Source organism: Ursus maritimus, unplaced genomic scaffold (assembly GCF_017311325.1).
Source record: "Ursus maritimus isolate PB19 unplaced genomic scaffold, ASM1731132v1 scaffold_1, whole genome shotgun sequence".
Taxonomy (NCBI): domain Eukaryota; kingdom Metazoa; phylum Chordata; class Mammalia; order Carnivora; family Ursidae; genus Ursus; species Ursus maritimus.
The window spans coordinates 20753645-20770571 of NW_024423343.1; the positions used below are offsets into that span (position 1 = coordinate 20753645).

Sequence of the window (16927 nt, forward strand, 5' to 3'; positions counted from 1 at the left end):
GTAACAGGTGGAGATGAGCAGAAAAGGAAGGTCTCTCTCAAGCCCCCTGGGCTCTGGAATGTCACTTGGTTTGAGCAGCCTTAGGTAGAGGCTGGATTTGGGATATCACCACTCTGTCCCAGCCAGTGGCCATTCCAAGGGGTGACTTGTTGAGAGGGGGACCCTCCACACCCTCCAACGCAGGCTACTATATCTTTTCAGAAAAGAGATGCAAAGGGGCGCCTGGGTGGGTCCGTTGCTTGAGCGTCTGACTCTTGATTTCGGCTCAGGACATGATCTCAGGGTCCTGGGATAGAGTCCTGCATCGGGCTCCATGCTCACTGGGCAGACTGCTTGAGATTCTCTCTCTCTCTCTCCCTGTGCCTCTCCCCCAGCTCTCTAAATACATATATACATACATACGATCTTTAAAAAAAGAGAGAGAGGTGGAGAAACTCTGGAATGGCCACTTCCTGAGCAGGCTGAAAGCCTACACCAGCCTAGTGAATCATGGTGACATTCCTGTAAGCCCTAGCCCCCATTCAAAGCCTCAAGACTGAAGCATTATCTCATGTCGTCCATCAGTCCTCAAGTCATTTTGGTGGACACCTGTTGCTATTGTCCATCCAGTGCACAGAAACCCTCTTTCTCCCATAACGTGTGGTTTTGGTAGGGCTGAACCCCTGAACCCACTCCAGTCATAGCAGTGGGACTGTGACTCAGGCTTAGATGACCAAAGGATCTTATTTCTTGGAAAGAGGAATTGGTTCAGAAGTGGGTTCATGTCTGGGGCGCCTGGGTGGCTCAGTCTTTAAGCGTCTGCCTTCGGCTCAGATCCTGACCCCAGGGTCCTGGGATTGGGTCCCACGTCGGGCTCCCTGCTCAGCGGGAAGCCTGCTTCTCCCTCTTCCAATCCCCCTGCTTGTGTTCCCTCTCTCGCTGTGTCTCTCTCTGTCAAATAAAGAAAATTAAAAAAAAAGAAAAGAAAAGAAAAGAAATGGGTGTGTGTCTAAAGCCATTCCAAGTCTTCCAAGGGATTTTTCCATCAGAGCTGGTGAGAGACACGGTTTCCCTCCACTACGGTTGTTAGGAACCTGGGACCCTGGGAAAATGAAGGACCTCACTTTTTGCCACGGGGGAAGCTCCTGTCTTCAGGGCAAGGTCAAGCAGAGACGTGCAACACAAAGATCATCCTGACTCTCCAGGATCCACCACCGAGCCGTTTCTTCACTAGATTTCCCCGGACATTGGCTGATACACTGGCTTTTTGTTTACATTAGTCTAAGCTACATTTATACCATTTGCAACTTAAAAAAATTGATGAATACAAAGATTTTCATACATCCCATGACAAAGCTTTGGTTTAAATCCACGGCACGTTGGTTGAGGGGCCAAAGGAACTGGAATGGGTTGCTTCTCTTTCCTGTTGATTAGGGCCCCAAATTTGCATTATGACAGTGTTTGCAACTATTATTCTCCCCTAATTATCTTTATGAATCTGTTCAGGGTTATCCAATGATTAAGTGAGAAGATAATATGCACAGACAAGCATGCAGAGAGTGTTCTTTTAAAGAGTATCTTTTGAAAAATTTGTTAAGATTGCTTTGGGGGGGGGGGGGACAATGAAAGGACCTAAAGAGAAAAACAAGCAGGCCTTAATCAGAACTCTGACTTAAGGGCTTAGGAATGGGAAGGACCCAGGTATAAGGCTACAGGACAGAGCCAGGGTGCCAGGATATATAGCAGGAGGTGGGAGGCAAACCTGGGAGCAAGATCTTGACCCACTGGCCGAAGCCAAAGGGACTCCCATTATCCCTGGTATTGACCATGTAGATGGCAACCCCCCCCAACACGTGTCCCCTTATTGCTAGTGCTATTGCTCTTACTGGATTAAGAACCCCCTGGTTCTGCACTTTATGAATGGGGACCTACAGAAGGAGCCAGAACCAGACCAGAATCCCTTGCCTCGTGGGCAAGTAACTTAGCTTTTCCAGTCTCTGGTTTCTTATTAAAATAGAGATAATTTGTCTCCCAGGATCTTTGTAACATCGAAGATAATGCATATAAAATTGGCAGTGAATAAATTATGGCTATCATCATTTTATTGTTCAACGGAGTACAAGGAAAGTTGTGCCATTACCATAATGTATAAAAAGCAAGGTTAAATCAGAGCGAATATGGGTACCTGTCACCAACACGGTGTCTCATTTCAGTTTTCATTCAACTACAAGTAACAGACACCCAGCCAGTGGGAGCTTAAACAATTAAAGGTTTATTTTTTTTTTTCCTGTAACGAGATATCCAGAGTAGGTGGTTGCTGGTGTCGGTCCAGGGGCTCAGTGATGCCACAAGTGACCCAGGCTCACTCTTTCTGCTCCGGCAACATTAGCATGTTTATCAGTCACCCGGGGCTGTAACCGCACCATCTCAAGTGGGCAACTAGCTAGCTCAAAGCAAGAACGGAGAAGGGTGGCCCTGGTCACAGCCTTCACATCGGGAAAGCAACAGCTTTCCCAGAATCATGTTTCTACTCCTGGATGTTTCTGTGTTCGCGTGCACGTGCACACGCGTGTGTGTGTGTGAACTAGCCAGAAATGTATCCCATAGTTCCTCTTAGCTGCAGGAGAAGCTGGGAAGCGATCACTTGTCTTTTTCAGCCCCTGCTGCGCACTGCACAAGGGAAAAGCAGAGGAGAATGGCTGGAGGGGGGCTGGCCAGCGCATCTGCCCCACCCCGTGGGTAAGCAGATAAATTCGTGCACTGCTTGGGAGGGCCATTTGGTAGTAGTCTATTGAATTTAAAATGCACATACCCTTCCAACCCAGGGATTCTAATTCTTTGGAATTCTAGAGAAGAGAGTAGCAGATGTTGCCTTCTCGAGGAGCTTGGGAAATGAGGAGCAGAGTGGTATCATTGTAATAATGAAACAAATTGGAAAAAAACAAAGTGTCTATCAACACGGGAGTGATGAAGTGTGAGATACTGAAACCATGGGATGCCATCCACATCAGAGAGAATGCCACAGACCTTGAAGGACTGACAGGGACAGAGCTCAAAGCCACGCTGTCAACCAGAAAATATAATCTGCAAAGTGACAGGCACAATGATCACATATGTATGGAAGAACCAAAGAACCCACCCTCATTTCAATTTAAAGACACCACATTCCGAAGGAATATGGAAGGGATACCGCCAAGCTGATCAGAGTTATTTATTTGTGGGAAAGGATGAGGCTAGAAATGTGAAGAGCAAACTTTCCCTCTGTTTGTGTTGTTTGCATTTTAATAATAAGGATGACATCGCATAATATTTGTGTCATTTTTAAGATTATGGTACATACTGTACAGAGTGAAATTTCAAGCAACCACTGAAAACAAAGATGAGAAACTTTCTAGAAAACAGGTGCCCTGTCATCGGAGGCGATCCTTGCTCATCTTTCCTGAGAACTTTGCTTGGGAAGAGGAATTGCCTTGCAGTGGGTAAGGCAGGGGATCCCAAGGGGCTTCCACGTTTCTGTGCTTCTAGAGTTCTCTGCTAAGGCCAGTCTGAGAGTAAGGAAACTTGCGGTTGGGAGTTTATTTGCCGATCCAATGGAAGGCAAGGGCCGGGAGGAGGATCTCAAGTTGGATTCAGGCGTGGCCTCCCCCTCCTTCACTTTGGCCACAGGCCTCCAGGCCAGAGGTTTTCTGGCGAAGCGTCTGCAGCAACCAGAGCTGTGGGGTTTTTGCCGCCAGCACACATTTGAGAGAAGAGCCTGCCCGGCTCAGACACGGAGTGCATCCAGCCAGGTCTGTGGGAGTGGCCTCCTGCTGGCCCAGCCCTGGCCGAACAAAGGGGCGGGCAAAGCCGGCCAGCAAGTGGGTTCTTTCCCCTTCTCTCTCCTCCTCCTCTTTTCCCACCTTCCAAGTCCTCTCCAGGCAAGAGCTTTCAAGAAGCAGCCAGACTATGCCTTCTAATAACAGATGACGGTGGACAGAGCAAACGATGTCAGCGCCCCCTCCCCACGCCCACTCCAGGCTCCAGCCCTCGGGAGCCGTGGGGCTCTGTTCGTAGGGGTCAGTCAGTCCTTGGCCCCGGAGACGTGTCAGCTGGGCACAGTCCCTGAAGGCTGCTGCAGGTCCGGCCTCCCAGGCGCCAGTCCTGGCCTCGGAGCCTGCCAGATGTGACTCGGGAAAGTCACGCAAGGAGACTGACGATGTGGAGAAACTGGCAACAAAGCCGGGGAGGGCTGCTTTCTGGGCTCTGAGGCAGATGGAGACCCTAGGGAATCAGGCAGCAAACCAACAAACATCAAACAAACGAAGAGTTCTCCAGCAGCAACACCACCATGAAGGGAAGGCACAAGTGAGGCATGTTCTTTTTGTGGGTATTTCAATATTTTCCTAATAAAACTGGGGAATTTTCACAATGAAATTAACAACCCCCCCATCACAGCACCCTTCTGTGCCCATATGCTTGCAGTCTCGCTGGCCTGGAAGGCCCTTCCTCTCATACTCTTCGCGCGTAAGTCCTGCAGGTGGCACGTGGCCCACTCAGAACGCTACTTTCTCTAGGAAGCCTTCCCGGCTGCCTCCTCCTTCCTCCCCCACCCATAAGAATCCATCACGGGTTTCCCTGGGTTCTTATCTCATTTTGCTCGTTCCATTCTGAGAACAGTGATTTATAAAACAGAGATCTGCACGCTGATCCCATCAGCCACCCTGGGAGTGCCTTCGAAGTCAGGGATTGTGAGTCATTCATCTCTACCTCACACATGGTCTAGGACCATGGGAACCGATCATTGAATAAAGAGGTCAATCATTTATTCATTTCATGAACCTTTATGGGGCATCTGAATATAACAGGCGTCGTACTAGGCAGTAATGTTAACAAGATAAATAAGACAGGGAACTCACTGGCCTCCTGGAGTCTACAGCCTGGGAAGAGAGGACAGCCATATAAACAGATCATTCTAGCGAAGAGTTATCGGTGCAATCCTGAAAAGTATGCACAAGAGAGACGGGAGAGTGTGAAGGAGAGAAGGTTCAGTTCTACCCAAGCGAGGTTAGGAAAGTCTTCAAGAAAGAGGGGATGCTAACTTGGTACATTAGTTCAGGTCCAAGCCAAGAGAGTGTTACACAGTCACAGGCTTCACTGGTGCAGGGGACAGGAGAAGGCATGAGGAAGAGCCCTCAGACCAGGGCAGGCCTGACACCAGTGAGAAAAGGAGGATAGGGTAGAAAGAGTCTCAGACTTCTGGGTAGTTCCAAGAAAGGTGTGACCAGACCAATGAGGAGTCCTTGAGCCAAAGCCGCCCATTGGAGGAATTTCCTATCTCATTGGATGGGGCTGCCTTCCTGACCCACTGTGCCCAGCTGTTGGCTGGGAGCAGCCCACGGGACTCATGGCCTTGGCATGAACGTGGCGGCCGATCCAGCAGGGCAGCTGCTGGGGGCCGCGTCCGTGATGGCCCCTGCCACAGGAGATAGGACTGACACATCTTCTTTATATTTAAGTATCAGCAGGCATATAGGTGTGGGAGAAGACAGAAGGGAAAATGCTCCAGGATGATGGATCTGCATAAGCAAAGACCCCAAAGCATGGAACGTTACTGGCCTATAAGAGCAGGGCATGAATGCGGTGTTGGCTGGGGCTTGTGGAGGGAGGAGGAAGCAAGAGATGAGGCGGGCTGGGTCGCAGCGGCTCCTGCATGGGGGTTCCTGCATGTGAGCAGTGCAGAGACATTGAAGATCGGGGGGTATTAGAGCAGATCGGGGCTTGCAAGGAGGCTCTGGCGGCCATGTGGAGGAGAGCTCAGAGGAGGCAGGCTGGGTAGGAGGCCCTGGCAAACACTTGGGAGTGACGTACTAAGGGGGTGGGGAGAAGGAGAGGGAGAGAGCAATGAATGAATGAATGGCAGGTTGGATGAGTGAGGGCAAGCAGTCAGGTGCAAGCTTGTGGACAGCTCTGCTGTGTTCAAATCCCTGCATCCTGCTCAGTGTAGAGCCGGAAACAGCTACAGTAACTCCTTGTCACCGAACAGTTCCCATTAGGTGAAAATATGCCGGGATATGTTACCGAGGAGAACAAGTCTCTCCCCAGCATCCTGCTCTGCAGAAACACAGGAACACTCCCCCCCCACCCCCCGCAACGCCAGCTAGTCTAAGCAGGCATGAATGCGACTCCCCTCCCAGTTGGAGCACGAATCCCCAGGAGGCAAGGCCATCCTTTCTCGCTCCATTCATTTTCAGGGCCAGGTGGTGTTGGCCTCATTGACTTTCACTACTGACAGTCTTGTTTGCTGGGTTTTCACAGGTGGCTACGTCTCGTTTATTGCAATCCATTCTTCCACTTGCCCCACTTTTGCTCCCCGTGTCATGTCCATCGTGATGGCAGGGGGACGAGAGGAGCTCTCGGCCGGTAGACGCCTTCAGGGAGGAGGCCAAATCTAGTTTCCACAGCTCAGCGCCCCAGCCCCCACTCCATCCCACCCCACCTCCTGGCTCTGGCAAAACTCGGTGGTGGGAGCCCTGACAATGGTAGACGCAGGTTTTTGTTTCTGTTTTTTTAAAAAACACTGCTGATTAAGCAAGATGGCCAGGCACCAGTAACAGCCACGACCAAAAGGATGATCTCCGGTCCAATCTCCTTCCTCTGTCCAAGCTCTCTATTACCATCTTGTATAAAACCAAGTCTAAAAACAACTTCAAGGATGTTCCCCACCCAGGTGCTCCGTTTGGTCCCGCCGAGCAAGGACAGTCAGCGTGTCCACTTGCTCACGCAGGGCCCCCAGGCCTCAAGGGCCTACCCCCAAATCTAAAGGCTCCACCCTCTTTCTAGTCAAACAACATCCTCTCCCACCTTTAAAATCCATTCTCACCTTCTGCCAGAAGCCATGTTTCCAGCAGTTCCTGTTACTAACGTCCACCCTCTGTCCACTTGCCGCTACTGGATTTGGTCTGAGTTCCTTGAATATTAGGTGTTTCTGTTCTATCTTTTCACCACTCTCATCCTCAAGCGTGGGAATGAAGGCTCCTTCCTCCTTTTGCGATTTCAAACGTCTGGAGAATGGTGGGTCGTCAGCACGCGATCGCTTGTGACTTGCAAGGCCTGGCTTCTATTTCCCCTCTAGGTCTGCTCTGAATTCTCAGGCCAGCCCTTGCCCCTGTCCCCTCCGTGGAAAGACCAGCTGCTGCTCACCCACATGCCTTCTCAGGGCTGGGCTCCAACGTGTGTGACCTGTGAAGTGCTCCGAGAGCTGAAGAAGAAATAGGACAGAGAGACTCATGGCCATTTTCAGAAAGTGATCAATACTGGAAAAAAAAAAATCCTGTCTTACATTTTTTCTTGTATTTTCAGCATTCTTGTACACCCTGGTCCTTCTTACTTGGCTCTGCCACGTGCTGTTCTCAGCCCTCTTCCCTGCAAGTAGTTATGACATTATGCAGCGATCTCACATTTGAATTTAATTCACTCTAAGTGTATTGTTCAAAATATTTTACTGACTAGCACATGGTTCCCTGGGCCCTGACGCTGCACTTTGGTGGTGGTGGCGGTGGTGGTGGTTTGTGTGTGTATGTGAGCAGAACTGAGAGAGAGAAGCAATCCAGCGAATGCCAACTGGCAGTCTCTCTGGATCAATAATATTAACGATTTCAGGGACTTCCAAAGAGCTATTGCCAACTCTTTTGGCTTTTTTCAATACCATTATCACTATTACAAGGACACCCTATGGCCCTTTTACTTAGACACATGACAAAGTGCTCGGAGTGAGAGCACCGCTGATTTTTGTCTTTGAGGGCTGCAGCCTCAATGCTTCTAGAGGGGTGAGTGGTGGAAGCCAGGCTTGGCCTTAATCTGGGGTCAAGGTTTCAGAGGGAGGGATGGCACAGTCTTCTGAAGGCTCATTTTTTGGATAGTACCCATGTGACCACTTACTATGCCTCGCCCTGAGAATTTCCACTTGCCTTTATGAACACATGCTTAAAAAGATGTAGGAGTTCCCTGACAAAGCAAGGTAGTGTTTAAACTTAGCCCAGGTTCTGGCAGAGACATTCTGGCTCCACACTCTGCTCTGCCATTTACTGGGTGTGTGTTCTTCTCAAGGCCCTCCATTCCTTGGGGCCTTGTCCCCTGTTCCACGGGGTGTGGGAGTGGGAGGGCCTAATGATGAATGACAGCTGAGACTCCGTGCTGGTCATTCACAGTAGGGGCAGGGGAGCCCGAGGCAGGGCATATGGCTCAGTGAGGAGATAAAGGCCTGACAAATCTATGGAAATGGTTTATTCATTCATCCATTGGACACACATTTCTTGAGGGCCTACTCTGGGTCAGGCATGACTCTAGGTTCCAGACCAATGCTACCCAACAGATAATTCCTGTGAGCGACATACGTAATTCCCAACTTTCTAGCAGCCGCTTGAGAAAAGTAAGAGGAAACAGCTGAAATTAATTCTGATGATACGCTTTAGTTGACCCGCGATATCCAAGGTAGTATCATCTCAACATGTAATCGATATACAAAGTCTGAAGGGGACATTCTAGGTGTTCATTTTCATGATGAAAAGACACACCGCGCGTGTCTTACTCTTACGGTACGTCTCAGAGGGTGGCGACACAGGCTCTGACATCTGAAAACCTGCACTTGGACACGGCGATGGCTCACATTCATTGAGTTCTCATGAGGGGAGAGACATCCGGCAAAGTGCTTCCCATACGTGAAATAATTGCCCCCTACAGCACAGCTAATAGGTATTGCTTCCCTGAGAATGACCAAAAATGGAGGCCCAAAAGCTAGAAGTTCCTCCAGACCATATGGCTCCTGAGTATGAGCCAAGGAACTCGGTCTGACTCCGTGTACTTGGGCCTGTATTTACTATCCCATTTACCGTGTCCCCTGGGGCCAGTTCGCCCACGTGAATCTGTTAGCAGCATGCGGTGGCTTCTAGCTCCCAGGGCCCAGGTGAAGGATAAAAGAGGACTGTTGAAGGTGGCATGACACGCTTGCTCTCGCTCACTCAGGACACCGAGAACAGTCAAAGCCCTTTGATTCCTCCAATTTAGATGAAAACCACCCATACACTAATAGGCAGAAATTCAGCATCAGCCTTTTGGAGTCCTCTTGGTCCCTGGGAATTACAGAGTTCTAAAAGGACATCTTCCTGGCCCCACAGCCACCTGCCACCGTCCCCATGTGCCCCGCAGGGCTGTATGGACTGCTGGGCCTCCCCCAGCCGTTGGGTCACCCTGAAGCTGACCTGAGCTAACCACAGGACACCACCCTCCACAGTGGGCTTTTCAAGCCACAGCTCAGGGGCAGCACGTAAACTTAAAATTTCAAACTTTGGAGCCCACATTTGAAAAATCACATGAAAAATCTTTTCACATAAAAATCTAGATTTATAGTTTCTCTCAAAAAAAAAAGATATGAGGACACTCAGTCCCTAGTCCCACATGACTACCACTGAGAAGCAGCTGTCCCTTTCAGAAAAGGGCATGTGCCACCACGGGCCACCGTCCTCCCCACTCCCTACTGATTCCTGGCACTAAAGGAGATTAGAGTTTTCATTTATCATCACACGTTTGCCGTCGCTTTCACTATGGGGACCCAGCTGTCCGTGTCCGTGTCTCTGCAAGCCAGGAGTTCCCTAAGGCCGGCGGCTTTACCCTTCCCCCCCGGCCCCCCAGCACACTGGCAGCCCCCTACACTTGCCCGGTCCCAGGGCCCAGTCCTTCAGCTGCACACACAGCCCCTCTCCCCCCGCCAGGTGCTGTGCCAGGTAGACTCAGCCATCCACCCCTGCAGAACTGGCAAAGTGGAAGCTTCCTTCCATTTCTGAAGAGCCTTTGAAATACTGAGCATTTGCTCTGTTCTCCAATGAGACTGTTTGAGGCTGCGAACATGCTTCTGGGGAGGCTGACCCGGAAAACCCTGGTGGTCCATTTCTCCTCTGCTGGGAGTCGGGGGGGCCTGCACGGTGCCTCACCGCGTTGTCCTCTGAAGGAGATCATGCAGGCAATGTGGCTAAGAGCACAGAGTTAGAGCCAAGCCACCTAAACTTAAGCTTGGCTGCCAGGCCTCCCTCCGTGGGTGAACTTGGGACAGTGACTGGGTGTCCCTGGGCCTCGTGCTCCCGTATGGGAATCCTGAACTAGAAGGTGCTTCCATTGGTCTGTGCCGGGGAAGGGAGCACTTTCATTCTTACAACAACGCCGACCCCGTTTCCGGCGGGTCACCCGGCTCTACCGTTTCATGGGACTGGCCCCTGGGAGGCATTGAAAAATCGTTATTGTCTTCTCTCTTAGTACCATCAGCCCAGAGTGCCAACTCGGGGAGAGACTTCTTCTTTTAGAGAGTGTGAGGTCTTGCCAGGGACGAAGGGCACCTCATCACTTTCCCACACCGGGAAATAAATATTCACGACGGTCAGCAAGGAGACAGGCCCAACAGAACAGTCCCTGTGTCCTCTGCGTAGGGCTCAACAAAGAGGGAGAGGTGTAGGGCACAGTACCGACAGTCGGACTTTGTGCGGACAGAGGCCCAGGCCTGTTCCCACGTGTGAACACACATACGGTGACGGCCTGGCTCGGTGTCTGATGACACCCTCTGGGTTCAGGCTACAGCTGGGCCGGGGGTCTGGGCAAGGGGGTTCTCCTGCACACACACTCTGGAAGGAGAAAAGCCCGATTCTGCTCTGCAGATGAAACACAAATGCCAACACAAAGGGCAGGCTAAGCGCGGGGAGGGACCCAGGTCAGCTGGACCCAGGGGAGCAGGCTGCCAGGGGGTTCAGGAAGCCGGGAGGCCTGGGTCTGAGGCGCCCCAGTGCCGCCGACCAGCTGAGGCCTTCAGTTAGGTGAACCCTCCGCTCTGCTCGTCCTCCTCAGCCAGGGAGGGGACGAAGCAGGCGTCCTCTAGTGTCCCTTCCGGCTGTGACACTCTGTGCCTGTCCCAGGGCCTCTCATACCCGTGCGGCCGTGTGTGCTGTGCGTTCTGTCTGCCCTGGTCCTGTCGGAGGCGCACGGTCGCCTCCCTGTACGATTCAGCCTCTAGAACAGGAGCTCCTTCGAATCTCAGGCCTAAGGATGGGCTCAGTAGAAGCTTTTTTCCCCCGTAGTGGCAGCTTCCACGCTGGGCACTCCACGCTTCTGTATTTATTCATTAATCCATCCTCCCTTTAACTCAATAACATTAAATACTTGTCACACAGAACATGGTATGGGCACTAGCGAGAGTGAATAAGAGAACCCAGGACATAAAATCCAGCAACTTGCCTGTAGGACATGACCTGGAGCTCTGAGAACTGGCACATCAAAGCATCCGGTCATGTCCCTGCTCGAGAACACATGGCGTGGCTACCCCATGCCCCCCTAACTCCAAGAGGCAGGTGGGTGCCGGGGTACCAGAGGACAAGGCCAGCCTAGCGCCATCGAAAGCACCGTGCTTCCCAGATCTCTTCCTCCAGCCGGAGCCACCATCCCTGTCTGTGCTACACTACTCCTCCCTTCTTAAGGGCCAGTGGATGGTCTCTCTCCGAAGCATTTCCAGAGACTTCCCTCGGCTGCACGTGTTGTGGGCTCTGGAGTCAGGAGCCTTCTCTTCTTTTCCCAGAAGCCTGGATGGCCTCCCACTGACGGAGCCTGATAATAAATGAGTTCATTACCCTGGCTGCTGGGGCCCATGACAGCCCATCTGCCGGCGTGATTAATTAAAACTTTGACTGGCGAAGAAGGTGCCATCTCAGGGCCGGAAAGTAATTAATTGGAGCATCTTCCAGCCCGTCGTTTCTGACCGATGCCCGAAAGAGAGCGGGGTCTTCGTGGGTCAGTCCCATCGCCTTCCTCTCCTGCAGTCTCCTTCTCCAGCAGCTCACTCTCATTAAGGGAGGCAGCATGGAGAGGCAGATCCTCGAATTCTCCAAGCGGGGCAGGGAGACCGGGTCCTGAGAAGTGGATTTTTCCACTCCTCCCAGGAGCGGAGAGTACTGGGGTGTGAAAGAGGGTTTCACCTGCTTCAAGGCCGTTCTCATCTCTGTCTCTCTCTGTCCTGCCAGCAACGTGGGAAGCAAGGCTGCAAGGTAAAGCCTCAGACCCAAGCAGAGCTCTGCAGCCCACGGCACAAGAAGCCCTGCATTTGGGGGGGATGTGGATGCCTCCCTGGCCATGAATAACGCTGTGCCTTTGGTCCCCAACTATCTGCGATGATGGTCTGCTTCCCTCTCCGTCAGAACCCAGAGAAGAAGGTAAGTCTCAGACTCCGAGAAGGAACCGCACTGCCTCCAGGACAGAGGCACCAAACTTCTGTCTCTTTTGTGTAGCCCATAGGTCCTGGAATATCGAAGTGAGATCCAACTTGGGCTTCTCACTCGAATGGAGCCATAGTAGGTACCAAATTGTGCCCTCACAACCTATGCAACCTGTTGCTTTTGGTCTACAAAAATTCTGTGTCTGTTTCTCTATCACTTCTTCCCCACATCCGAGCCCCCAGGGCTCTCCCATCACCCCCAAAACAAAATTTACTTGGCATCCATCATTCACACCAAGGGAGAAATAGCTGATAACAGTTTACACTAGTATCTTTACTAGGACCATCTCCATTTCAACAAGGACCAAAGCCTTGAGCTATGCGAATGAGACAAGTGTACTTTCTTTCTTTTTTTTTTTTTTTTAAAGATTTTATTTATTTATTTGACAGAGATAGAGACAGCCAGCGAGAGAGGGAACACAAGCAGGGGGAGTGGGAGAGGAAGAAGCAGGCTCATAGCGGAGGAGCCTGATGTGGGGCTCGATCCCAGAACGCTGGGATCACGCCCTGAGCCGAAGGCAGACGCTTAATGACTGAGCCACCCAGGCGCCCCCAGGTGTACTTTCAGAACAGGAACCAGGGAATGGAGGGAGGGAGCTTTGGAGTCTTTGGAACCTCCCCGGAATGAACTTTTATTCTAGAAAACATATTAAGCCAGCTCCTCTGTTTTTCTGTATCCTCAACACTGCCCTCCCGGGAGTGAGCGTCATCTAACCATAATATTACCAGGAAGAAAGGGGGTTGCTGGGTCTCTCCTCTGGATGGCCTGTTATGTGAGCCTCCCCTTCTCTCAGACACAAAGATGGAGATGTCCTAGAAATGACCTTGAATTATAGACTCAGCTGCTGCCCGTAGCTGTTTGCGCTTTTGGCTACTGTGAAGTGAAAAGGACAAGGCTGAGGGCCGGGGTGGGGTCGGGCTGAGAACCGACCTCGAACTGAGTATAGTGAGGAACCGGTGGGCAGGAAGGTGGCGGGGTCATCCCTGTGGGACACTTGGACTCTCACCGAGAGACGGCGTCAGAGCTCCGGTCTCGCCTGCCCTGCAGAGTCCCCGTGAGAGTGAGGAAAAGCCCGATCTCGCTGCATCTGTAGCTTCTGCCTGTCCGTGTGACGCCTCATCCTTTGGAAACGAGGCGACAATTAGGGAAATGGCAGGTGGTCCAAGTGCTGAACTTTAACAGAGGAGACTTGTTACTTCGTTTCAAAGCCCCAGCGGCTCCCTGAGCATCATGGATGTGCTCGGTCTTGGGCATCTGTCGGTTTTATTTACTGGTATGTCTAGAACAGTGCCTGGCACACAGTAAGGGCTCTGTAAATATTTGTGGAGGAAATGAGTGAAAATCAAGTAAGAAGTACCCTTCAAGCCTTCAGGGGGTCCAATGTCTTCGAACTCTGTAAAGTCACGGCTCTGTGGTCAGGCAGTATCTTGCAGTTCTCCCAGTAGAGAACGCGGAGGAGGTGTGTGTGCGAGGAGGGGGTTCCCTCTCCTGCCTCGAATTCGGGGTTTGCAGATAAGAAACTTGGGGCGAGAGACTGGGTGACTGTGGAGCTCGCCCCAGCCCCAGGGGCACCTCCCTCCTCCAGTGAGCTCCCCACGACTCTGAGTCTGCCCAGGGATGGCCTGAGGTACCCTGCCTGGCCACCGCCCCTCCCCACCGCTATCTGTCATCTATGTTAAGTCTCTGCATAGGCTTTCATCTGAGGGGAAGGATTGCAATGCTTAAAAAAGAAAACCATTGCTGGGGGACCACAGCAGGGAGACAGTATTGAAACAGAGGTTGGTTTGGTGGGGGGACCTCAACTTCCCTTTCTTATAGGACCCTAACGAAGTCAGAAGAGACCTCCCCGAGACAGGGACTAGACAAGCACTGTCCCTTCTGCTTTCTCTAGGGGTTGTTGTTTTATTCTGTGCGGGGAGGAGAGTACTCTTGCCTCACTGGCCAGGATTTAATTTGGTAGGAGAACGGGGAGAGAAAAGGAGAGGCGAGGAGGGAAGGAGACAAAGGAAGAGTCCCGACCTTGCGCCCTCCCGCTCTGAGATACACGAGACCGAAGGCCTCCAAGCTACTTGGGAAGGAGCAACCAGCCAGCCCTGCTGCCACTGTCCCTCAGGCAGATATCGAGAGACAAATACTGGCAAGAGTAGGAGGGAAACAGCAGGAGATGGTGCCCAAACTCGGCCACGTGTGCAATCGGCTGGCAATCTTTATGCACGAGGATGCCCGGCTCCTGAATTCGGATGCAGTCAGCAGACCCATGACCTGGGCCGTGGGGGTTCTAAGAGCTCCTTGGGTGGTTCAATGTAGAGCAAAGTTTGGGAACCACTGCAGGGGGAGCAAGGATGGGTAGCCCTGCCCGCAGCTTCCCCAGTGAGCAGCCGCAATGATTCTTATCCCCCTTCTCACGAAGCGTGGGCCCCAGGGGACAGGACCCCAGACAGGACAGAGGGCACAAAGGTGGGGCCAGCACGCTGGCAGCCCTGCACATTCTGCTCCGCAGACGGCAGGGAAAGGCAGGGAAAGGTGACACCCGGACAAAGGCTTTGCAGAGGGGGCAGACTGTAAGCGCTTCCCTGAAAGGGGGGAAAGGTCAGAGAAGGTTGTGGCTGAGGTAGGAGGGAGAGGGACAGGTGTGTCAAGGTGGAATAGTGAGCAGCCAGGTGGCTCGCTGAGAGGAGGAGAGGGAGGAGGCTGGGGGACAAGCTAACTCCGCTTGGCAAGTGCACAGAACCTCGCAGAGGGCCACATGACCTTGACACGGGCCCAGTTTCCCCAGCACATCGGGACCCAAGGGGGAGGGGAGAGACGGATTCCACCGCCAAATGGCTCTGGGTGGCTGCTAGCGGGATGGGCTCTTGCCACCCCTCCTCCACACTGCCTTTGTCTGGACCCTCACTCTCTCCCCCCAGGCTTTCCAGTGGCTTCCCAACAGCTCTCCCTGCGCCCTCCCCATCCTTGCTGCACGACATCGGACCACACTTCTCTTTTCAAAAACAGGATTTGCCCACCACTGTCCATCATGACCCATCTTGCACCTGACCCTCCAGTCAAACCAAACCTTCCTGAACCTGGCCTGCTCCCTGCCCCGCTCCTCCCTCTTTACTACATTCTCCTCTACTCGTGGTCCGGCTGACACGCCACCAACTCCAGAAAGTGTCCCTGCTTAACAAGGCTGAAAGTCATGTCTGCTTCAGGGCCCCTAGAGCTCTGCTGGGTCCCTTCTGCAGCCTTTCTCAGCGGGCAGTCTCCGGCTCTTTGTGAACTCGAGACTGGCAACCTGCTTCCGTTCTCACCTTCGGGAGTGCCCAGGGGTGTTTTGGAGACAGTGGGTGCGCAGTGCACATTCACTAAGCTGAATTTCAGAGACAAGGGTCCTAGGACACAGGTCTGGGAGTGGGTGTGCATGGGGACTTGCTTGTAGGGTAGCGGGACTATCAAGACAGGCCCCCCTTCTTGCCAGACGCAGGCCTGGGTAAGATCCCTGTGTGCCACACGCTGCCCAGAAGAGCGAATGTGAAAGGAAAGGGCCACGGGGCTGGGACTAGATACTGACCACGTGGTGGTCTCCCTCACATTAGACTTCACGAATGACAGGACGCAAAGACACATTCGCAGCAATAACCGCCCACATTTATAGAACGCTTCGGTTCACGTTCACATTCTCAGTAAACACAACTGCAGACACTTCACAATTCAGCAGTCGGACCCCTTCCACTCGCACAAGCTGCACAACTATTACCTCCCCATCGAGTAAGAACATCAAACACTTGAGTGTGCCCACACACATTTTTTTTTAACATACAGAGACTAAAATTATTGAGTGCCTTCTGTGTTTCAGGTGCGTCTGGATAGCGGACAGACACGAAAACACACGCCCCAAAGGCCGGCTCACAGGTGCCTGTGTGTGCGACTCAACCCACCTCCTCACTGTACCACCCCACTTTCCTGTACCCCCCGTTTGTTCCCTGCAGGCAGCATACCCAACCTTAGGGGCTTTTATGGATTGAATTGTGTCCCCCCCAAAAGCTAGGTTGGAGTCTAACTCCCAGTACTTCAAAACGTGACCTACTTGGACATAGGGTTGTTGCTCGTGTAATTAAGATGAATCCGTGGGCTCCTAATCCAAGCACTGGCTCCTTATAAAAAGATGCTCTCAGAAATGAACACAGTGGCCCAGCAAGGGAACGTGTGCAAGTGTGTGTGCCTGCCGGGCACGGGGATGTACTGAGCGTACTGCAGGTGTAGTGAGTGAGCGTACGTGTGTGTGGTGCCCATAAAGTCAGGAACTCTTGCTGCCCCTCTTGCTTCTCTCTCTCTCTCTCTCACACACACACAACCCATTCAGCCCTGAAACTCTGAGTGTCTTCTTGCCTAAACTTTGAATCAAGTCGTGTACTCCCCTGCCTCCCTTTGCCAGTGGGCCCATGGCAGTTTCAGAGTGGTGACTAAAGCCCTATTAGGACACTAACCAAAACAGCCCATAAAAGGCACCTCTAACCCCGAAGCTGTTGGAGCCCACAGAGCTGGAAACAGGGGAGGAAAATCTTTAAACCAAGGAGCCAGGTGACACACTGTGATGTGACCCACCTGCTGAGGTTCCAAGTCTTGAAACACATAACACACACCCGTGCACACACGTCTCCGCCCATCTAGAACGCAAGCTG

At 52.2% G+C, this 16927-nt stretch overlaps 1 long non-coding RNA gene across 1 annotated transcript; it reads right to left on the reverse strand.

Moving 5' to 3' along the window:
• Positions 1-2229: 2229 nt before the first annotated feature.
• Positions 2230-9013, reverse strand: LOC103662782. Its single transcript, XR_005837474.1, has 2 exons — positions 6839-9013; positions 2230-4239 (listed from the first exon to the last, which is right to left on the reverse strand). It is a non-coding gene; the product is annotated as an uncharacterized LOC103662782 (long non-coding RNA).
• Positions 9014-16927: the final 7914 nt, after the last annotated feature.